This window comes from Dermacentor andersoni, chromosome 1, assembly GCF_023375885.2.
Source record: "Dermacentor andersoni chromosome 1, qqDerAnde1_hic_scaffold, whole genome shotgun sequence".
Classification (NCBI taxonomy): domain Eukaryota; kingdom Metazoa; phylum Arthropoda; class Arachnida; order Ixodida; family Ixodidae; genus Dermacentor; species Dermacentor andersoni.
The window spans coordinates 218,211,184-218,235,897 of NC_092814.1; the positions used below are offsets into that span (position 1 = coordinate 218,211,184).

The following is a 24,714-nucleotide window of genomic DNA, read 5'->3' on the forward strand; positions in this document are numbered from 1 at the left end:
AAAATCATTTATTGTGTTTGTTGTTACAAAAAGTTTAAAAATCTTCACATACTCTCCTTTTGCGTCAATACATCGGCTTCAGTGAGACTTCCAGCTCTCAAATGCGTTGCGGTAGTACTCCTCCAGAATGGCCTTTAATGCTGTGGTGCTAGCTGCTTTGATCATGTCCACTGTCCCAAAATGATTGCCTTTCATGGGTGTTTTGAGTCATGGAAACATAAAAAAGTCGGGGGGGGGGAGCCAAGCCTGGGCTGTACGGGGGCTGGGGGATCGTTGGAACCCCTGCTTTAACCAGGTGGTCGGTGACGATGAAGGCACTGTGGGCCAGCACATTATCGTCGTGCAACTTCCAGTTGTGTGAAATGTCCAGCCGGATATGTTGAACCCTGCGTTTCAGTCTTTCGAGGACATCCACATAAAATTTGGAGTTCACAGTGGTTCCAGGTTCTTCAAACTCATGATGAACCAGTCCGTGGATGTAAAAAAAAAACAAAAACGATGAGCATGATCTCGATCTTTGATTTGCTCATCCTGGCTTTCTTCTGGGGAGGGGACGAGTGTGTGTGCCACTCAGATGATTGCCTTTTGGTCTCCAGGTCATATTCAAATACCCAAGTCTCGTCTTCTGTAATGACGTTGTCCAAAAATTTTTGCTCACGTTTGCGCACATGTTGAGATTTACTTGGCACGTTTCCACGCGGCGTGAGTTTTCGTTGTCAGTGAGCACTTTTGGAACCATTTTTGTGCACGCCTTCAGCATGCCGATATCGTTTGTAATAATTTCATGAACTTGAGTTTTCGGAACGTTTAACATGTCGGCCAGTAAACGAACACTTAATCATTGGTCTGAGTTCAACAGTTCCCTCGCTCGTGTCACATTGTCAGTCGTAGCGGTCGTGGATGGCCATCCAGCGCAGTCCTTCTCGTCGCCCTCTTCCCGGCCTTCCAAAAGGCCTTGTGCCACCGAAACACTTGCCAATCTGACAGGGCATGTTCTTTATAAGCAATCTTGAGCATAGTAACAGTTTCCGCAGCGGTATTGCCAAGTTTCACACAAAACTTGATTGCAAATCTTTGTTCTAATGAGCACTGCATTTTCACTTGCACAAAAATAAAAAACAGCTCTCACGAACAGGCCCGTCCAACACTCTCCAATGTTCGGAGCACACTGAGTGACGAACCGCTGCTTAGCTGGATTCCGTCACTACTAGTTTCAACCAGTTAGACCGCTCTGACATACAGTCACATCACAATAAATTTACTGACATTACTTTCAGGACAGACCCTTTTTAGATATAAATGTTGGGAACCTGGATGGAGGTGAGGGACATGTACAGTAAAAACAAGATGTATAAGGTAAAAAATTAATTCTTTTAGTCAGAAATTGGTCAGTGGTGTCTGGCTTCTCTTGATCCCTGGCCCTGGTTGGTGAATACAAAGTATATATATATATATATATATATATATATATATATATATATATATATATATATATATATATATATATATATAATTGTGTACAATCAAGCATAGAATCATTGCCTTCTACCTGTGCTAACGTATGGGGCAGAAACTTGGAGGTTTCTTGGAGACAAAAAAGGACATTGTGTTGTCATGTTGGAAAGCACTTTTCTGGAGGAGGGTGTGTCAGCCACTGACATAAATTTTAATGAAATTTATACCAATATAGCTGACATAAAATGTTGAGCTGTCACGAAGTTGAATCAGTTTGGTTTGACAACAGTCTCAAATGATGTTAAGGTGGAAAAAGGTCTTCTTTTATGCGCCTTCTTCAGTGCAAAACACACAAGCTTAGGGAATCCATTTCAGAACCATTGTGTCGGAATATAAATCATGGCTTCATGTTTCAGAATTTCTGCAGACACACCTTGACAGGCTGGGAATCAACGACCAATTCCTTGCTGCCAGCTCTCAGACTGTTGTACACTTCCTGCAGGAGCATAATCTGGGAAAATGGGCAGGCTTTAGTATATATGCAGAAGTTTTATACAATTCTTTGCCGCAGGTGCGTCTCTTGTAGTTTGTTAAGGACTGCATACACAATCAAACAGGTTTGCTGGAATTTGCTAAAGGTGTAAAATTCTTGTCGCAAGCTTTCTGGAGCTTCTTGATTTCTATTTAAGGTCAATTTTGGTCTAGTGGGAAGGTAAAATATGTGTCCAGAATGCTGGCATCTGCATAGGTTCTGGTGTTGCACCAGTGCTCAGTAATATTTTAAGTTATGTTGACCAGAAAATAATCAAAACCTGAGTGGGCTTGCTCTTAAAATTTTCAGATACGTGGATGATTATTTGTTTTTCATGAGCAAATGATAACTTTCGCAGAGCTGTCATCGAAGTACTGAAGCTATTTAGAGAACAATAGCAAGGTTTCAACTTCACTTTAGAAGTTCCAGAAAAAATATGTGCTGCAACTTCTTATATCAGGCTTACTTTTATGTGGGATCACGTATGCTGGGGATATCAGTCGAGAACTTCTAAACCCCTTCTTGATTATAGGTCTAGCCATTCAAAACTTATTAAGTACAGTATTGCCACTCACACAATTAGAGATGCCCCAACCAAGAGCTATCCTCACCTTATCCTTGAAAGTGTAAGGAATCTGGTGACAAGGCTTAATGAGGCAGGTTATTCAGTTTCAGTGGCTTTTTTATATTGAAACACATTAATTAAGGAACTTAAGGTGCAACCAGGGTGGAAGAAGCTTAAGGAGCAAGAGCGGAACAAAGTTGCCATTATCCCCTCTATTAATTGTCGCACAGGCAGAAAAAGGTGGCTTCTAAGTTCCAGGAGAGGATTGGGTTTTCATTTAAATATAAACTGAAGGGAATATGTGAAGCAATAAACAAGCACATTCTTCACAACAGGTGTCTGAGCAGGGAGGACTGCAAAGTGAAATATAGCATATAATTTTTCTCTTGCACACAAAATGTTGTTTATTTGATTCCTTTTTCTTGAAGCCTACAAAATATATATCAGTCAGACTGGAAGGTGCTTAAACATTCGACTAAGGAAGTACCATAGTTTCTTTAAGGGTTTTTCCGCATCCACACCTTTCTGTGCATTGTTGCAGCATTGGGCGTCATCCAGTTTTTGAAAGTACTATTCTGCTGTTCACACACGTGTGAAAAGCTCTCATATGAATTAATGGAGGCTTATCACATTAGAAAGAAAAGCTCACTAAGTGTTAGCCAGCCATCCATCTCGCTGCAAGATAGCGAGGTTGCCGTGTTAGATCTTAAGTAAAGCCACTGAGTTGCATTGTGCCTTAGTAATTGTTTTTTTACATTGATTAATCAGCCGTGACATGTGTGTTGCCGTCAAAACATGTGCATTCGGTGATGTGAAGGTAGTTTTGGTATGTATCTGCATATGCTAGGGGGCCGGGTGTTGGTCACGTGATGTGTGTTATATATTGGTTGTTCTCTTTCAATAAACTTCATTTGATAGTGCTGTATCCTGTCCCGTTCTATTACTTTTGTCGGCATCTGTCATGCAGTAGCTGCCATGAAGCTTCAACAACTTGCCCAATTTTCTATCGTATTTTCTATCGTATGGAGCATTAGAGTTACGGAATGGGTGCCATGGTGTATGTGTGTGTGTGTGTGTGTGTGTGCGTACGTGTGTGTGTGTGTAAAGGTAGAAGGTGGTAAGGTGGGGTGGTAAAAGTAAAATGAAGAGATTTTCACATCATGACTAGTCTTTTTAACACATTTACCTACAAAATTAAACACTCTGTTCTTATTAAGCACCGTGTACTTAGGTATTCATATTTCTAATAATCTTCCAATGCAAATGCATATCAACTTTTTGAGTAATGCTAATAACTGAACACATGGCTTTTTCTGCTGCAAGTTTTCTTGGACTCCTGCTTCCCTTAAGCTTATACTGTATAATATGCTTGTAAGATCAAAGCTGGAGTATGCTTCATCAATCCGGTATATACCTACAAAAAACACAACTCTCATATTTAGTTGAAGCCATGCAAAACCAACCTGTACATTTTATTGTAGCTGCTTATTCCCATACCGCAAGCATATCAACAATTAAAGGTTGCCTTGATTGGCTAGGCAACAAGAAAACTTATCTGTTTATTTCACAAATTCTCAATTCAAACATGCTTTTATTACCTCCTTGTAGCTCATTGATATATATATGTGTGCGTGTGTGTGCGTGTGTGTGTTCTGAGGCTGCCTTTTACAGGAATAGTAAAGATTGGTTTGGCAAGTTGGCACTTGTACCTTGAGGTTGTAGTTCATTCTCAATGAGATACAAGGAGGTAATAACATATGTTTCAATTGAGAATTTGTGAAATAAATGGGTAAGTTTTTTTGTTGACAAGCCTGGCCAATCAAGGCAAGCTTTAATTGTTGATAAGCTTACGGTTTGGGAATAAGCAGCTGCAATAAAATTTACAGGTTGGTTTTGTATGGCTTCAACTAAATATGAGAGTTGTGTTTTTTGTAGGTATATCCCGGATTGATGAAGCATACTCCAGTTTTTTGATCTTGCAAGCATATTATACAGTATAAGTTTAAGGGAAGCAGGAGTCCAAGAAAAATTGCAGCACAAAAAGCCATGTGTTCAGTTATTAGCATTAGCCAAAAAGTTGATATGCATTTACACTGAAAGATCACTAGAAAACAAATCTGATAGGGCAACCTAATAAAAATTATATCAGTTTTTTTCTATTGCATTATGAAACAATACAACTGATACACTGATAAAATTACTTTTAGTTCTATTCTGGACGTATCTGTGCTATTCTGCTTGTACAAGTCTACTAGTGTATTCTTTTTATTAGTGTAATAGTGTATTCATATTAGTTTGCCAGATCTATAGTCTATCAGTATCTGTGTGTTGTATAGGTGTAATGTGCTTCAAGGAGAAGCAAGCTTCCTCATTTGCCCAAAAAATGAGTCAGAAATAATGCATTTATATTATCACAAAAGACAATACATATAAATCAACTATTAAGCCCAGGATTCAGAAAGGAAAGATTGTTGGAACAAATATACACCATACAACAGCTTAAAAAGAATAAAAATGTGATCATGTTTAAAAGAGAAAAGATGTTTCAATTGGTTCACAACAAAGTTTAGCCTCTTTAAACAGGAGGTTATTGGCAATCAAGCCACCGAATTGGTTCACACGTACACCACGAAGATTATCAGACTTCACAATCTGGAAAGCTAGTGAATGGAAGTGGTGGGTTCTTCATTATTCATTACCATGCCTTCATAGCTTTTTGCCGGATAAGTATGTCAGACATTCCAGTTTGCTTGTGGAGGGTGTCTATATACTTCTACTAGACGCCGTCACTTCAGATGACCATAATGAGATCATCTGATCTTCTCTCGGAGTTTGTTGTGAGAGCACAGTCTTTGTATGGATTGGGTGCAATGGCATAGAATGTACACGAAACCCTGCATCTTCCTAAAAGTGCGGCTAAACTAGGACCTCATTGGTCGCATTGTTCATTTGTATTTGAAGGCGGAAATGAACTTCTTGTGAAATTGGTCAGTGGAGCTAATGATGTTCCTTTACAAATATTGGAATGTTATGTACTTGCTTGTAAGTTACAGGCAGCTAAAGCTAGTTTAAATCTTTCACCAGAAGCAGTGAGTTTTTTTGGTGCGCAGGAGAGGGGAGCTGATCAGCAGACAGTTTCGTTAGGTACTGGAAAGCTGTGCCTGAACTTGGATGAAAGTGAAAAACAGGCTGTAGTCCACAACCGTGGCTGTGACTCAACAAGTGTCACTGAATATTACCGAATGGTCGTCAACCAACAAACATTCCACTCTCTCCAGTACACTTGAACTATAAAGACTAAAAACAGTGCATTTGTCAGCTTCTCAGGTGCATTTTCTCTCATTTGTAGAATTCTTACTGGAGCGAATTCTTGTATAATTCTGAAATGCAAGAAACTATTTCCTGTTGAAATTCTCCATGAAAAGCACCTTTCAGTCTGCGTCAGGAGAGAGGAGCCACTAGTTTACGTAACACCCAGCGAAGTTATGCGCCTTTATGTGTTTATAGAAATAGACAACAATATTTTTGAATGGACAATACGAAACCTTTAAGAAAGAGACTAATTCCCGTGCTCAAGACATGGCAACGATGAACAGTATGTCTTCAGCCATGGTACATGAATGTCTGGTAATAACAGGTTATAGCTTTAAAAAACAGCAGTCGGTAACAAAGCACCATGCTTTATGGCATTCTGTAATAATCAGCTTTTTGATGTTTGAATATATTAAACAAGCCAGAGCCATCAAAATTCTGGAGTGTTTATTTTTTCTTGCGATAGCTTCCTGTTTTCCTAATGAACCAGCTAGCCCAATTTGCCACTCTTCATTATTGTACGCTTGTTAATTAAGTGCTTGGGAATTGCATGGTCTGCATGTTGGCAGTAGTGACGCAGCTGCTGATGAACAGTTGCAGTAGCCAAAACATGACAATATTTTACAGGACTTATGCACAGTTTCAGGTCGGTGTCCTTGCATGTAGCGAAGGGCCCTACTTAACCACGTGACTGCCTTGAGTGGGTGATCACAGTGAACAAACAGTGCTTCACTAGCAGATGGTGAAGAGGTAAAGCTTCTCAGTCTGTATGCAGAGGCATGGAAAGCAGCTGAATGTTAAGTGAGCAGTTATGCTACTTGATACAACAGCATCATTTTCACACCATGCATCTGTCTTCCTCACTTTTCTCCTTTGACTCAATGTAGCTGGTGCAAGTTTATCCGTTAACTGTGGCGGCATGACTAAGACACTATCTTTTTTCTGAATGAAACAAGCAAACTGTGAAATTTTATTTTAACAGTGTATTACGGTTTGAATCAAAGACTCCAAACACTATGCATGAAGCCTGTTCTGATAGTCTTCTTTGCTGTCACGTGCTGAAGGCTACACAGGTTAAACTACTTTTACACATTTCGACGTGCGGTGGTTGAACTAGCACCCAGTGAAGAATTGTGTCTTCTGATTTTGCAATATGTTCACTGATGTTTAGGTGTTTTTGTTCATGAATGTGTGGTTTTAAAAATGGTAAATCCATGCTCTTACTTGAATAAGTTCTCAGATCTGTACTCACTTTTGCTTAAATAATATTGCTGTATTGTCATGTTCTGATATATTGCTGTAGATCTTGTACCAATAGCGATGCTTGTCCTGTTTCCTTGCTTCTTGTCAGTGTGCCATGCCAGTTTGTTCTTTTTGCTCAAGCTCACTTGTGTTCTGTCACATATCACAACACTTTTGGGATGAATGCAAAAGTGCATAGTCTAGAGAAAATAGCTTCATATGAAGTTGTAATATTATAAAAGCATGTGCCAATTAGACCTGGTGTTCTATACAGCATCTGTGAGCACAAATGGGCATGGTGAAGTTGGTACTTCAGTCTGTGTTGTTCCTCTTATGTGTTTGTTTAAATGTGGCTGAAGTTGCTTGCTTATTCTTTAGATAATGGAGTGTAAAATAAACCCTAGTCATGTTTGTAGTCATGTTGCTTGTGTCTTGTCCTTGTTCCTTCGTGGATGGATGCATTAGCGTTGTCATAATTTTCAAATCAAGTATGCACCAACTAGCCCAGAAAGTAGCTTTAATGAAATCACGTTGCTAGTGTCTAATTTATGGCATTCACAAACTCAGCCTGACATGTTAGAGCTACAGTTAGTATCCACAGTCTTGAAAGTGCTTTGTTTTGCTTTTGTAAATAAACTTTATTACAACAGTAGGAAGATACCTATGAAGAAAGGAGCCAGACAAGTAGACACAATCTCTGCAATGCTATTCACTGCGTGCTTGGAAGAAGTATTCAAGCTATTAAACTGGGAAGGTTTAGGAGTAGGGATCGACGGCGAACACCTCAGCAACATTCGGTTTGCCGATGACATTATTCTATTCAGCAACACTGCGGACGAGTTACAACAAATGATTGAGGACCTTAATAGGGAGCGTGTAAGAGTGGGGCTGAAGATTAATATGCAGAAGACAAAGATAATGATAAATAACCGGGCAAAGGAACAAGAATTCCAGATCGCTAGTCAGCCTCTAGAGTCTGTGAAGGTGTACGTCTACCCAGGTCAACTAATCACAGGAAACCCTGACCATGAGAAGGAAATTCACAGAAGAATAAAAATGGGCTGGATCGCATACGGCAGACATTGTGAGCTCCTGACTGGGAGCTTACCATTATCATTGAAAAGGAAAGTATACAATCAGTGCATTTTACAGGTGCTGACATATGGCGCAGAGATTTGGAGACTGACAAAGAAGCTTGAGAACAAGTTAAGGACCGTGCAAAGAGTGATGGAACGAAGAATGCTAAGTATAACTTTAAGAGACAGAAAGAGAGCAGTTTGGACAAGAGAGCAAACGGGTATAGATGATATTCTAATAGACATTAAGAGAAAAAAATTGCACTGGGCAGGTCATGTAATGCGCAGATTAGATAACAGTTGGACCATTAGGGTGACAGAATGGGTACCAAGAGAAGGGAAGTGCAGTAGAGGATGGCAGAAGTCTAGGTGGTGCGCCAAAATTAGGAAATTTGCGGGTGCTAGTTGGAATCGGTTGGCGCAGGACAGAGGTAATTAGAGATCGAAGGGAGAGGCTTTCGTCCTGCAGTGGACATAAATATGATGATGATGATGATGATGACAGTAATTCTGTTTTGAATATGCATTAAATGTTGCACATCTGTCTCGCAAAATTTGTAAATGTAATTTTGTATTAAAAGAACTGGAGCACGCCTGCTACAAAGATGGACTGATACTTTTCTCATGCAACTTCCCCAATGTAGTTTCACAGGCTAAGTAACGCTGCTGTGCTTTGAAAACGTGTGCTTTAATTTATGTTGAAACATGTTTAGGATAATATATCTGCATACAAGCTGTAAAAAGTTTTGATAATTGCACAGTTTACACACTTCATTTTTATTTGATACTCTAATATCCCAACTGTGTTTGTTAATCTGTTCACATGGCAGGCAATGCATTCAGGGTTGTATATTCAGTTCATTTTAAAAACGTCTCTTCAGGCATGTGGGCACCGGCTTGTGTGCTATTTCTAACATGCTTTATCAGTGCCTCAATCAGATTCCTGTATGTCATATGATGATCTCTACCTGGGTTTAAAAGACTGATACATCATGCTATTTGGTCTTGTAGGCAGCACAGTGAGATCTATCTGCTGCCTGCCAGTCTGGTAAAGAGTTCTATGGGTCAGGTAGGAATATATATCACTCTTAGAAGGACCCATACAACCTATACATATTCCTAAGAGACTTGTAGAAATTTCTATCAGTTTTTTTTTGCTAGGGTACTGATATTAGGTTTTAAACTAGTGATGGCACTCCGAAGAGACATTAGTGGAGACATTGCCCCACTGGGCACGTGCAGCAGCTAAGCAAGTGGGGGGGGTGGGGGAGATATGGACTGGACACCGGCTTGCGAGAGCAAGGATGACGTGGCATTGCGGCGGCGCCCTCTCCCCTCACGCAACACCTGGCGCACTAGAGCGATGGCAGACGTACCCTTTCACTCGCTCTGCTCCCTAGAGGCACGCTCGCAATGTGGTCACAACCAATGGGATTTGAGGTTCCATTTCGCTGAGACGACAGACGCTGGCTTTTTTACTCAGTGGGCCATTTGTTTAGTCTGTTTGAACAGAAACGGACCTGCCAGAGTTCGGTTGTTTCACGACAAAACACACAGTCATCAACAGAAAGTTTAGTTTTCTACGTTAAGTTCTTTGCGAGATCTAAAATGAGAAAAATCAAGGGCCTAAACACTCAGCATTGTGGCATGCCAGAAGTGACAAAAGACAGATTTGTGAATTGGAGTTGTTAACATACAAATTGTGTTTAGTCATGAAGAAAGCATTCAGTGAATTTTAGTAATTGCATGTGGAGCTTATTCAGGAGAAGGAGGCAGTGGCACAAAGTAGCAGAATTTAAAACGCTAGAAGCATCCATTCAACGCAAGAACTAAGTTCAATGGAGGAGATCAAGTTAGTGAACATGACAATATAGTTATGTTTTTCATGAGAGACAAGGTCTTATGGCAACCATGTTGACATTTGTTGTAGAAGTTTTGTGACACAATTTAGGATTATTATGGAGATTGAAATAAATGATGTTAGGGAGGCTTGCCGATTGAGGCCAGCAATTGTTCCGCCCAAGTGTCTCTCATAATATTACTGCGGCAGATCACCACGTGCATTCTGTCCTAGAAGCTGAAAAGGTAATGCTAATCTGTGTAATGCATCTGTCGAATGCCGACAACAGTATGATGCTGATGGTGACAACGATGGCATGATCGACGATGGGTCAATTCTAGAGTCATCACGATTGAGGCATAACGACTTTGGAATGATGAGTGCATGCATGGCAATGACTGCGTATCTACTACACAGCGTGAAGGCGGCAGCATCCAACGGCGTGATATTACAACTAATTTGAAATGACAATGCAATGATGACGACAGATTGAAGACTGTGAATGGTGAACAACGATGCGTCCACTTGGCAACTAAAGAAAAACATATGAGAACAGCCAAGCATGTCTTATCTGAGTTGTGATTGCGAAAGCATAAATGCCCAATGGAACGCCACTGAGCAGTCCGAGTTTTACGCTGCAAGTGATGCACCCTAGAGCTACATTGGGCCCGAGATAGCAAGCAGCAGCAGCCTGCAGTGCCAACACCGCATGCCACCGACGTGCTGCACGACCAGAGACCAGGAAACAGCAGTGGCCACCAAGGCCGGCAGGCACGCGCAGCGCAGCAGTGCCAGACGACCTAGCTACGCCACTGACCTTGATATAACAACGAAGTAAAATCGGCAATTCGCTTCGTTATATAGAAATTTCCTTGTATCGAAATTCGATCTGTTATGCAAATGAGTACAGTCGCCGATCGTTTTTGTTGCACGGAAAGGGGCCATGCAATTTTCCGAATTATTGGGCAATAAAAAAAAAGCAAGTTTGAATTAGGAAACATTTTATTTTGACGAATATAGGAGTCAGCGATGAATGATACGGTTTCATATGCCACTTTGATATCTTTACATCAGCGGTACGAATTGAGTGACGCCATGCTTTCGCGTGCACTCCGCCCCCAAAGCGTCGCCCGGTCGCACTGCGACGACGCTATCATGAAAAGCGCCGGCAGCTGGGAGCGAATGCTTCGTCTGCTTCTCGTTCCAACGGATCGTCAAAACTCGAGATTGCGCAACCTTCAATACTAAACGTGCGGGAAAACAGCTTACGTGGTGCCACGCCTTCATGGCATGCCCGCTCTTTCCACACGCAGCAGATTACCTCTAGAGCAGCGTGCGCGGCTGCGTATGCGCTCAGCCGCGTCTCGGCCAGTCATGGCCGAGACGCGCGCCAACTTACCCCCCCCCCCCCACTCCGCCCCCTCGCGCGCGCTTGATCGCGTTATCGCGAGCTCGCTTTCCTTCCCCACTTTGCCATTGCTCGCGGGGAAGGCCGCACTTATGAAGCCACCATCTTTCTTGTCTCACCCTCGCACCTAAAGCACAAGTGCGCGGGGCGCGATAGGATCTGATCGCACTTGGACTTAATTTATACGGAACATGATGCGGCTCCAAGCTATTGTTCTTGTCGCGCTGCACGCAGTTTGAGAGGTGCGCTTGCAAGGAGCCGCTTATAATTCAGTCATTTGACTATCTGCGTCCGCGGAAGTTACCATTGATTGTCTCAAATGGCACTCCTCTGCAGCAGAAGCGAAATTTCGTTATATTGAAATTGCACACAAACACACTTCTTTATATTGAGGCTCTAGATGCATGGTGTTCAATGGAGAAGAGGTTATGAAAAGTTAAATTCTCCGTTATGTCGAGAATTTCGTTATACTGAGGTTTAACTGTATAGAGATTTGAATTTATATACCTTGTTGTGCACCTCCTTGGGTCATGGTTTCTATGACTATGACTCATATGACTCTGTATCTGTTGTGTAGGAAACCTCTCTCACCCCGTTTCCCTACGGTTCTCCTTTTGGAGGAGGCCCCCTTTTGATGCTATCCTTGTTCCACTCTTGGCCCACATCATTTCATAATCGAGGCATGTAAGGCCACAGTTCCTTATGCGATGCAGCTCTGACATCATGCGTACCATACAGAATTGTACACGAGCCTGAGCCCATGCATAACCATTCTTGTGATCAAATGTGAATTTTTAGACTAACGTCCTTTCCTCTTGCATGACAGTTATCTCTGCTGTATTGTTGCTGCTCTCTCATGTACGTATACCAATAAATTAACTTAGTCAATTTCTTCGTGAACATTGAGTCCAATCTTTGCCAACTTAAGTGTGTGTTGAATGTTAATTTTTTAAGACCTGCCTTCACAATCTGCCTCCACCTCATCCATTTTAGCATCCTCAATTCAGTCACTTCTCCATCCTGAATTCTAGGTGACTTTATTAAACTTGTTTAGGTTCCATACAGTATTGCTGGTCATGTATTGTCTTATAAGTTTATTAGACAGTGAAAATCTTCAACTTGACTGGAACCTGTGTAACATGAATATCATAATGCATCTTTTCAGTTTTTCCGAACTATGTCAATTCTGCTGATTCTGTGGGCTGTCCAAATTTTCCATGTTGGTGTTTTCAGTTATCATTGAACCAAGGTGTCCGTCTTCTCTATGGTTTACCCTCAAGGCTTCCCTTTCATCTACTCTGAGAAATTGGCATGCGGCTACCAGATGTGGGCAGCTTGCCTCACAACACATGCACATGCTCAGCTACTTTCGTCAACCTTTGTGCTAGATGTCAATCAGCATGAGCGAAGCAGTCAGAATGGGGAATTATGAAATTAAGGCAGAGGTTCGAGCATTAAGGGAAGTCATACTTATGAGGTGAGTACATGTGAAGAAAAGTATTCACAAATGTTGGGAATTTGCAGTTTCCTGTTTATTGGTCTATTAAACTCTCCCTAGCTATTTCAGTTATTTCATCATGTGTTGCAATTTTTAGTTGTAATATGTTTTTTTTAAGTGCTGCCACACTTACTACTAGAAGTTTGAGAACCTATATTTCTTATTCACTTGGTTCATTCATACCTACAAGCAGCAGTCTTTTCACTTTACATCAGCTATTGAATGCAATGCCCAGATATGTTCTCAGTCTACTTCAGTGGGAGTCACTAACACAGTGAATGATCATGAAGCATGTGTGTTCTTAGAAAGTGCCCTCACGTGATGCAGCTGTAAGTTAAGGTAGGGGATGCTTTGGAAAGCATGTTATGTGGCTTACATGATAATTATTTTATGCCAGAAAGCACACAAATATTCGTGTTTATTTCTGGTGTTCTTCTTCCTTAATTACCTTCTTGATTCAGCGCATATATATGAAGCAAGAGATCCTGGCTTCTTCTTTCTTTACATTAGCAAATTACATTAATCATATAATAGCACACTGCATAATTGAGCACACTAAAAGTCACTTGGCGAGCAAAACATGTACTTGTCCTTTTGAATATCCCAGCTTAATGTTTTAGTGTGTGCAGTTTGGACGTGATTCTTCAGAAGCACTACATCTGCTTCAAGTATATGAGGTATAATTACTTTTGCTTAAAAATAATCCTAATCTTCCTTGATAGCTGTCCTTTTTTTACTAGACAATATAAGCATGGTGCTTAATTCCAAGGTAAATATGCCTGCTGTAACTGTATGCATCAGTGTTTGACTATTCGTTACCTACTATTCCTATTAGAAAAATGTATTTGCCAACCTCCAATTATTTGCATTGAAGTAGTGAAGAGTTTGATGGCAGCCTGTCTGGTTTGGTCAAAAGAGGCACGGTAAGTAGTTTAAAATTAGATGCCAGCCATAAAAATGAAAAATAAGAACTGGTTCAACTGGAGCTTTGTTCACAATCTTTGTGAACAAGGCTTTCAAGTGGGAGCTGAAACATCTATCTTGTATGCCCGATCTTCATTTGCTTATTATTATTATTTGAATTCATCTAGCCCTAAAGAGGTGGCAATTTATTTCGAATACTACTCTGCATTTTGTTTCCATTGCTGAGTTTTTTTTTTTTAAAGTAACTTCATGCACCACACAAGTACAACTCAAACATTTTCATTCTTTCAAGGACGTCACAACTAGTGGAAGGTATTCTGCACTAACATAATTATTTTGAGATTTCCAGTAAATATGTAGTCCTCATAAAAAGTATCTAAATAATTTTGCCCTAAGCGGTTATACATTAACCATGTAGGCTTCATCAACTTCTGATATCACTTGGTCTTGGCAAACTTGTAAGCTGACAAGTTTGAGCATGCAGTCACTTCCCTCCATATTTGTTTCGATGAAGGCTTGCCCTTTGGTGCTACTCTGGATCCACCCCCGTTTCCTGTGATTACCACTACGGGCTTCAAGGCACACACCCTCAGGAAAACTTTTCATGCACAAACCTGGTTCTTTCACACTTTTACTAAGACAGACATCATGAGCCCTTATCATGATCAGTTCCCCATATAAGTGGTTTTGCTGAAGAGAATACAGGAATATGAGCAAAATTGACATGGAACCAACATATAGATAACGTCTGCATGACTGCCTATCAAAAGTTATATTTTCTTAGAAAAAAAAAAACTGGAACGTGCATCGCGTAATGTAAAACTTATTGCATACACCGCCTTCATTAGGATGATACTGGAATATTCAGCCGTTGTTTGGAGTCCCCATCAAGTGACGCTTAAGAGGAAGTTGGAAAGAGTCTGGCGGCGCGTTTTATTTGTTCGACATACCGAAGGAAGGAATCGGTCACGCTTATGTTACAGCGTTGAAACTTCGATCTTCTTGAGGTACGTAGGAAAAAATATAGGCTGAAGGTGCTTTATCAAATAATGCAGGATCAACTTAAGATTGATAAGCTCAAATATCTACATGCTCCAGGCAAAAGATACCCGCGAACTAACCACGACTACGTCATAAAGCCGGACCACACCAACAGTGATACATATCGATACTCATTTTTCCTGGATGCGATAGAAATGTGGAACCAATTGCCAAACGCTATTGTTAGCTTAAATGATGTCACCGACTTTGAAAATGCTGCTGAGGCATATTTATGGGCGTTTTCGATTTAGTTTTGAAGTGCCAAGTGATATGTGCGACTTGATATTCATTGTACGTATTTTGATAAATGTCAGAAGTGTGCTGAACAGCATTCAAGTGAACATCTTATTAACTGTGAATTGACAAGTGTTAAGCAACTTTACGTATATTGACATTGTCCATATTTGATTTATGTAATTGTATTGTCCTCTCTGTTATGACCCTCTATGAGGGTTGACAGTATTAATAAATAAATAGACAACGAGGAATGTGGGTAAGAACACTTTATTTTCAGCACACATGTTTTTTTAATGAACTGCTGTTATACTGCTAAAATCTGCACATTTAATAAAAGTACACTACTTTGCTTCATCACTCCATGCTAAGTGCAAGTATCCTGTATCCTGTGCACGCAAGTCAAACCACGACGTGGGATCTTCAGTCTGTGAAAATAAAAACGAGTTTGAAACATTAACGTGCAAAAACTAAAGCACACTCAAGAAAATAAACACAGCACAGGAACATATCCAATGAATCAGAATTACCCTTGAGAGCAAACATATAGTTTCTATGGCACAGTGAAGAAACCTTATTCCTCCAGCTTTTTTTTGTGCGCGCGAGAAAATATGAAAGTGCATGCGTTCTCCCCATATTGTGTATCTGTCACCTTTTCACACACAACAAAGATGATGTCTCAATGTGCCCAACTGTCTTTGCATATCCATTTCTCTGCTCTCATACCATGATACCTACAGTTAAAGGCTGTAGCAATGCTTAGCTTGAATGAACCAACACAAGCTACATGCACTGCGCTGTTGAACATGGCATTGTAAGTTAGATTCATGCACAGCACATTCATGTGCCATAAACATTTGATTGTGATTGTAGGCGAGATAAATAAAAAGAAGGTATGTAAATAAGAATATTCCCTAATAAGCTGTGCAGAAGTGCTCTCCCGTTTGGACAGAAGCCGAGCACAGCTGCAGTGAACAAGAAGCCAACTTATACAGCATTTAAAATCTAGGTTCTAAATGTGCTACAGATTTTTCTGAATTCATGGTCGAAACTCTAGGTGTTAAAGGTGACAAACATTTAAACAGGTCTCTATTCCGACTGGTAATGCTATGTGTCACCTAGTTTGATAAAATATGCCATATCACTGGTCTCCCAAGCTACGGCTGCTGTCCAGTTGCAAGTGCAAATCACTCAATTATGTCTAGGGCACGTTTGAGCAAAAGGCAGCCAAGATTACTGTGCCAATGAGATCTATTTCCTGACATCTGATTTCTTCTCAGAAAGCTACCTCTAAAAAAAAACCTTCACAACAACATAACCCAAACCTTTCTTGAGTAAAGCCATCACACTGGTCCTTGAACACTAATTACACAGTGGCTCTTTGTGATGTAATGTTATGTACGTCAGCACCTAACGAAGTACAGGAAAATTTAATAATGGCAGCGTGACAGGTACACAAAAAAGTAAAGGGATAAAACATCACACAAGCTGCCAACAGTCTTCATATCTCCATTTCAATGTGGATGTTTTTAGCAGTGAATACATGTTCTCATTAAACTGAGTCATATTATTACAAAAGCGAAGGGCAAGGGTCTTTACATTCTAAACAGACAAATGTGCTTTATTACGATTCACCGCAATACAGGAGGTGTTTTGCAGTGAACCATCACATAAGGTTTTGGCTAACTACGGCGGGCGTGTCCTACAGCGGGGCCTCTTGTGTATTGCGGTAAAGCGTATTATTGTGACAAGAGCTAACCTGGCACGTATGGCTTTAGCCAACAAAAGTTCTCAAGACATCATGCATCCTGCCACGAGAATCTGCTTTGATGAGAGTAGAACATTAGGTTCGTCGCTGACAGAAACCATACATTCCAGATTCACGTAAATCTTTCCCAATATCGGCATGCTTCACCGCAACACACAACTATGTTGCGGTGATAACGGTGGTCGAACAGGCTGGTGCAAATGTTTCGACACGGGAGCATGCCTTCATCAGGACAACTGCTTTCCTTGGCAGTTTTCATATACGTGAGTGCCCCCAACTCCCAACAGGGGAGATTTACCTGGACCTTTGCCAAGAGACGTACCGACCAGCGTTTGGCAGTGGCTGGTAGAGATGCAGGAGTCTAAAAAGCGTTGCGAAATTCGGTTCCGTAAGGTTAGCTTCACCGCAATACAAATATGTTAAGCGGTTAGACATACAAAATATTTTGCGGTGAATCATAGCAAGGGTACCCGGTCTTTGATGCAAAGCAGCTTTCCAAGAGGCACGGTAATGCCGTGGTTAGTTATGCAGTTCCCCGCATGCGAGTGAGTTCCCTGCGTTTGGCGGTTTCCCAGTGACATACAAAATTACATTGATTGACTGTGTTGTAAATGGGCGACGGCACTATATGCTGATGCAAAAGCGTCGTTTCGCTTTCGAAAACTGCGCTCGGCTAAAGAGAACAACCTTGACTCGCATATGACCAAAGCAGTTGAACAGGAAACTACGAAATTACGTAGCTGTTATGGAAGAAATCAACAGCTCAGAAAAAAATGGCCGTGTAAACATTAACTGGCTTACGAGGTCGACAAACCAACGGTTCAAAGCATCACAGCCACGTCCGAAATAGCGCTGAAGGCCGGCCAGTACACTTAGGCGCCTCGGCGCGCGTAATGTAACAGGAGACGGCAGGTGCACGCGTACATCATTAAGGAACACATATTATTTATGTCGGTGAAAGCGATCACTCTTCAGTTCTGACATGCTTCAGCGCGTAACACTAGTCTACTGCGGCGAAGCTGACTTCAGGACCCCGATTTCTTCAACTCATCTGGCGAGGCAGGTCCGTTTTATCACGCTTGGCAACGTTTGACATTTTCTGCCTTAATTTCGTTTGTTCTTTTTTAATTTTCTTATCACAGTGACCCTGTATCACGCAGTAGCAGAGCTAGTGCCGCGTCTTAACTGCGTTAGGAAAGGCAAGCGTGTATGCAGCAGGCACGGCGGCATTGGCTCTTGTTTGGAAACTTCAAGAGACGCTCTTCCGCGCAGCGATGTCATTTGTATTATTAAAAGAATGCAGGTGACGATTAAATGAGCCGCAGCAAAGCTGTAAAAAAGCAGTAGTAATGCTGTTCAAAGATCCTCTCGCTCGAGCCAGATGGTCTTAAAAGAAAGCGCGATGTAACGCGATCTGACGGAACAGCTCGTCATGCCAGTGTTTTCTTACGTCCTCGTTCTTTCGCGCATCCTCCCTGAACCAGACTACTAAATGGTTCTGTGCACGCACTGACGATCCTGACGGAGGCAATACCACTCACATGAGCAGCTCCATATAATATGCCACGGCCCATTCCACATGCCGGCTGCAATTTGACGCGGCCAGGAGGCAAAATATGCGCACAAAGTACTTAATGGTAACGCATCAAACTGCTCACAGCCCCAATCCTTTATTACACGCATATAGCGTGGAAATATGAATTACTCACGCTCTAAGTGGGCACGGAATACGGACCGTTTCGCAGCGCAGCCGGCTCCGTAAGACGGCCGCCATGGAAATGAGCGGATGTGACATCATGGGTTATAGCGGACGTGACGTCATGGGTGAACGTAGACATTTCGGGCACCTTTCGTTTGCTGTGCCCCGGGCACAGCAGACACGGCCTACCTCAATTTCTCGGTTACTAAAGCTCTCTTCGCGATTATTGGCGGCGAGGAGTTACGGAGTCGCCACCTATCGGAAGCACCTCGCTGGCGTAGTATGAGGGATCACGTGGCGCGCTCCTCATAGGTTTTGCTGTCAGCGCTCACTGAAAACACCACGCGCGAGCTCTCCCGGACATTTCTGTGAGTACTTTCGAAACGAGAGAAGTTTGTTACTGTCTAAATAATAATCTTGGGCAAACTGAAAGCACACAATCGTTTACAGACGCTATCTCTTTACCGAATACGTACAGTGAACGCCACTGTGCGCGGTCGCCGCGATGGAGTCTCCCGAACCGGCTTCTTGCGTGAAAGGTAGGTAAACGCTGAGATCAAACTATGTGAAATATGTTCTTATAGTGTTTGTATAACTAAATGGAGTGTAATAGAACGAAGCCTCAATGCAGCGATTGCACAGATTCGCAGCGACCGACTGCGCGTCTGCATGCTTGTCCGCGCACTGTTTCGCTTTCCCCGCGCGCGCGTTTTCGCACCGTGCCATGAGTTTTAAGCCCCAGAATATGAGCATTTGACAGTATACAAGCAACCATTGTTGCGTGGGCGCTATCAGAGCTGTTCAAAAATAATTTCATTGTAGAGACTTCGATGCCTACGGGGACTGCGATATGCCGTCGCGACGATTCAATCTTTCTTTTTCTTCTAAATTCTTTGACCTTTCAATATTATTTCTCGAGTTGCGTCGCACTGTATGTTTATCGGTGTTCTCAGCGTGCAATTTCCCGCTGCTCCTTTTTTGTAATCCAGTGCATTAATTCATAACACAAACATGACCATATGCCATGGTTCTTTAAGATGTGCTTCTTACCGCTGCCTTTCACTCCACTGAACTTGCCAGTATCTATAGCATCGACAAGTTCATAGACCAAACCGTCATGACATTAGTCGGGCAGCGGACTCGGGCGAGCGTCTCAGTGCGCGTTTTCGGAACATCGCAGACCGGGCGCCATAGCAGAAATCTTCCTTGCGTTTGTGCTTGCTGCATACCCGAGATGTAGCCGATGACTGTTTGCCGGTTTTATGTTTCGCGAGCCAAGCTTCACGCAGCTTCTTGTCCTGCGGCTACGTGTGAATAAGGCTGACACCGGCCTCCGTTACGTGCGTCCGGCCCTGCGGCACCGAGCAGTAGCCTACCATGTTGCGCGCCTTCAAGGGCAGCCACTACCTATTGTAGTGCTTTCAAGCATTGTAAAGGAGACACTCGAAGCGGGAAAATTTCGCCACTAAATGAGGACCGCAGCGTACGAGGGAATTTAAACTCGTTTTCAGCTCGCTTCGGCGCGCCCGAAGCAGCCGACGCGACCGCTATGTCCACGTGATCCCTCCTAGCACGTCACGCCGACGGTGGCGCCAGCTTTTCCAGTGGTGGAGCTCGAGGCCAATATTGACGCCTTAGACGTTCTAGAGCATTGCCTTATCACTTTAACTTGACTTCATAGTAACATTTAGTGTCCCTTTAACGGGAGACGTGAACAACATCGATTCTTGGCTGTACGGACGACAGGCCTGGCTCTTCGGGAGCGACCTCGTACGTCACATCAAAACGTTGGTCACATCCGAAAGCTGTCGCAGGATTCGGTAGGGACCAGAATATCGCGACAGAAGTTTTTCTGATAGGCCCACACGACGAGATGGTGGTAGTGGTACAAACTTTATTAAGTGAAGGTCAAAAAATGAAAAGAAAATTAAGATGCCGCCGTTCTGTGGGTGGCTTTCAGGTTGCCGGTCGTGGCCACCAGATCGTGCCTGGCGGCGACTTCCACTGCCCAGATCGTTAGCCGTAGCTGGACATCCGGCTCCGAGCTGGCCAAAGCAGCCTCCCACAGCTGCGGACTAGATACGTGCCGAGAGGCAGGGGGCGAGTGTTTCGGGCATGAATAGAGAATATGAGCATAGTCTGCTCGAGGGTGTCTGGAGAGCGTACATCGGGGTGAATAAGTGCAAGTCGGGCAGGAGAGAGGAACGTGTGGGCCTGTAAATGGCGCCACGTGCTCTGTTGGAGCTTAGACAGGGATTTGTAGGGTAGGGAGGGATAGGCGAGAGTTGCGGTAATGAAGGGTGATGTCATGGAAGGTGAGGAGGGAGTCACGCATGGCCATACCGGAATCGAGGGGGCCAGCTCGGTCTGTCATCTCGCGAGGGATGGAATTTGCCGCGTCGTTGCCAGGGTGCCCCGCGTGAGCCGGAACCCAGAGGAGTTGGATACGACGAGAAGGGGGAGGGGAGTGCTCAAGGATGCTGAGCGCAGAGGAGGAGATGCGACCCTTCGCAAAGTTGTGGACTGCAGCTTTGGAGTCGCTGAATATGAAACCGGCCGTGGTAGTTGCAATGGCGAGCGCAATAGCTGCTTCCTCTGCGGCAGTGGAGGTGGGGTCAGGTATAGTGGTAACGGTCAGGGGAGAAAGTGTATGGGAAGTGGTGGCAAGGGCGTAGGCGGGGTGGGAATTGTATGGCGCCGCATCGACATACACAGCATTAGACTGTCGTACTGGCGCCAGAGGGTGGAGGCGCGGGCAGGGCGGCGGGCGGCGTGATGCTCAGGGTGCATGTTCCTGGGAAGAGGGTTGACAGTGAGCATGGAAGATACAGAGGAGGGTAATGAGTGGGTTACACAGGCAGGGGACACAGGGGTCAAGCGGAGGGAAGAGAGAAGGGCTCTACCAGAGGGGGTGCGAGAAAGGCGGTCGAGTTGTGCCGTGCGATGGGCCTCCACAAGCTCTGAAAGAGTATTGTGGACGCCCATCGCCAGTAGACGAGAAGTGAGGGTGGGGAGCGCAAGGGCCGATTTGTAGGCTTGGCCGATGAGACAGTTCACCTTGTCTTCCTCGGCACGAGAGAGAAAGAGATAGGGGAGGGAGTAGACAAAGCGGCTGAGAACGAAGGCCTGGACAAGACGACGGAGGTCGTGCTCACGCATGCCGTGGTGCCGGTTAGCGACACGTCGAATAAGTCGGACGGTCTAGTGGACGGTGGTAGTTAGGCGGGAAAGGACGGGAGTGTGTTTGCAGTTGGATTGGAGAAGGAGACCCAGAATGCGAAGGCAGGAGACAGAAGGGACGGGTGCGCGTCAATAATGATCCTAAGGGCGGGGGATGAGGTGGCGGCCGTGCCTCGAGGCAGGAGGAGCAGAAGCTCCGACTTTTACGGGGAGCAGGCCAGTCCGATTGCGCAAGCATGACCGGCAACTATGTATACGTCCGCGCCCGCCTGGAGGACGGCCTCCATCTCTCCAATATTTCCGGTGGTCACCCTGAGAATATCATCGGCGTAGAAGCATGAGACAGGTTAGGAATTGTAGAGAGAGCGCGTGCCATGGGGAAGAGAGTGATGTTGAAGAGAAGGGGGGAGAGGACGGAACCGTGGGGGGTGCCCTGATTTCCAAGAGTGAAATTTGGAGAAGACAGAGGGCCGAATGAGATCTCAGCCGTGCGACGGGCAAGGAAAGCCGTGATATAACCGTTGATACGAGGACCCACATTAAGGGTGGAAAGAGCATCGAAGATGGCGGAATGGAGGACGTTGTCAAATGCTTCCGTCATGACCAGTGCCAAGACCGCACGAGTGCGCTTGACGTGAAGAGGGTGAAGAACCTCTTCGGAGAGCTGGAGCATGACGTCATGGGTAGAAAGGGAAGGGCGAAAGCCGAACATCGAATCGGGGAAAGGTGGTTCATATCCAGCTTTTCTGGATGGATGGATCTGATGAGCGTCCCCTTTGGAACGGGGCGGTGGGTTGCACCACCAAGCTCTTGCCATTATACTGCCTAATGTCCTACCTAGGTTAAACAATGAAAAAAGAAAAATAAATATGCTATGAACTACCACGCCCAAATTTTCTGATCCCCTATTGCGAACTGTGCTTTTGTACGTCTCCGTCTTTTGTCGTCTCCCTACTTTTCTTCCACCAATCCTCCAATCGCCTCTTACTAATGACTATAGCGGACATGTTTGCTTTACCACTGCTCCCGCTGAACCCAAGGGCTTCAAGGAGGCCAGTGGTGCCTAAATCGACCGCTAGGTAGACATTTTCACATTCTAATAAAACATGCTCCACAGTTTCCCTAGCTTTACCGCAGCAAGCACATGCTTCTTCCTTCTTATATCTCGCTTTATAGGTGCGTGTTCTAAGGCATACCGAGCTCGCTTCGAAAAGTAATGAGCTTTCCTTTGAGTTATCATTAATGTTTCTTTTCCATTGCCGCCACCCATGAGATTATTTCAGCCTCTGACTTCCCGCGTAACCTTCTTTGTTGCTGTGTTGCCCACCCTACAGGCCGCATACTTGCTGGTTAGCTTCCTAGTTCTTTTCCTCCTCTGTGAATCAATGTTTTTCCTGTACAGATACCTGAACACTCTGCCAGCCCATTTACTTTCTTCCATCTTCCTCAGCCGTTCTTCATACTCAATTTTGCTGCGAGCTTCCTTCACTTCAAAATTAGTCCAGCCCATATCACCCTGCACAGCTTCATTTGTAGTGTTACGTTTCGCCTACGGCGCGCGGTATAGCCGGCGCGGATGCAACGGACGCCGGGGCTTCGTTCCAAGCAGCGGACATTTTGGCCCGTTCAGCGCCGCCGATACGCCTCCCCGCCAAGCGCGTCCAGGCGTGTTTCAGTGCCACGTGTCTTCGTGTGTGCGTGTGTGTGTGTGTGCCACGCTTGTCAAAGCGCAGCAGCCGGGGAGAGGAGCTCCCCAAGTGTGAAGCGAGGAGGTCTGACAGGCGCCGGCCAGGCGATGCGTCACTACACTCGTCTCAACTTGTCTCTCAGCTCGTCCGAGCTCCGCCGTCACGTGGTCTCATCCCGTGACCTTCCTTCTTGCCCGCGACGCCGAGAGTATAAGAGCAGCTGCCCCCGGACGCCAGGAGAGAGGCTCCGATTTCTTCTGTCGAGTTACGTGCTCTCCCGTCTCTCACTTCGGTCGACCTGACCGCCCGCTCTTTTGCGATGTTAGAATAAACCAGTTGTTCTGTTACCAGCCGACTCATGCTTTGCCGGGACCTTCGGATGCTTCCAGTGCCCCAGGCCGCCAGGCCAACGCTACCCTTGGGGCTTGCGACCCGTTTGCAATAACGGGCGTCAGCGCTGAGTTTGCAACAACTCGTGCCAGCGGTGCGATTCCAACAGCTGGTTGCCAGCGGTGAGATCCCGACAACGGATGCCAGCAGCGAAGATATGCAGTTGACTGTATGCTGAGCAGCACAACGACCATCCGGGAGCAGTGCAACGAGCCCTGTGTGATGACTGGTTGCCTGCAGCGGAACGACTGCACTGAATTCTTGGCTGCGAGGTTTGGTGAGTGCGGGACTTTCTTCTTCTGAGTTTTGCCAGGCTTTTGTTAGTGTCAGAAACAGAGCTGGTAATTGTGGTTGTCGTTGCTGCCGGGTTAGTTTGCGGCAAGACAATAGTAGGCAGTAGAGAAAGCAGCATTCAGAGCAGCCATGGATTTGAAGTCGTTGCGCAAACCGAAATTGCTGGAGCTTGCAAGAGAGTTGGGTCTGGATGTCTCAGACAAACTCAGAAAACCAGAACTGCTAAGGGCTATTCTTGAGTTAGAAGCTGAGGATGACGAGCTGTCGGATTGCCTTGAGACCATTGAGGAGCGGGCAAAAAGACAGGAGCGCGAACTTAAAGAACAGAAAGAGAAAGATGAGCGCGAACGAAAAGAACAGAAAGAAAAAGAAGAGCGTGAACGTAAAGAACAGATAGAGCGAGAGCAACAAGAAAAAGAGCGCGACCGTCAACACGCTTTGGAAATGAAGCGTCTCGAGGTAGAGATGGAACGCGCTCGTAATGGAAGTCAGGCACACGGTGCAGGAGAACGAGTATTGTTCAAAATGACTGACCTGATGCGGCCGTTTAAGCTTGGAGAGGACATTG

At 44.3% G+C, this 24,714-nt stretch overlaps 1 long non-coding RNA gene across 1 annotated transcript; it reads right to left on the reverse strand.

Annotated features, from left to right (window-relative positions):
* Window positions 1-15,383: 15,383 nt before the first annotated feature.
* Window positions 15,384-18,779, reverse strand: LOC140219482 (uncharacterized). The gene is made up of 2 exons (XR_011895786.1): window positions 18,605-18,779; window positions 15,384-15,555 (listed from the first exon to the last, which is right to left on the reverse strand). It is a non-coding gene; the product is annotated as an uncharacterized lncRNA (long non-coding RNA).
* Between the last annotated feature and the right edge of the window lie 5,935 nt (window positions 18,780-24,714).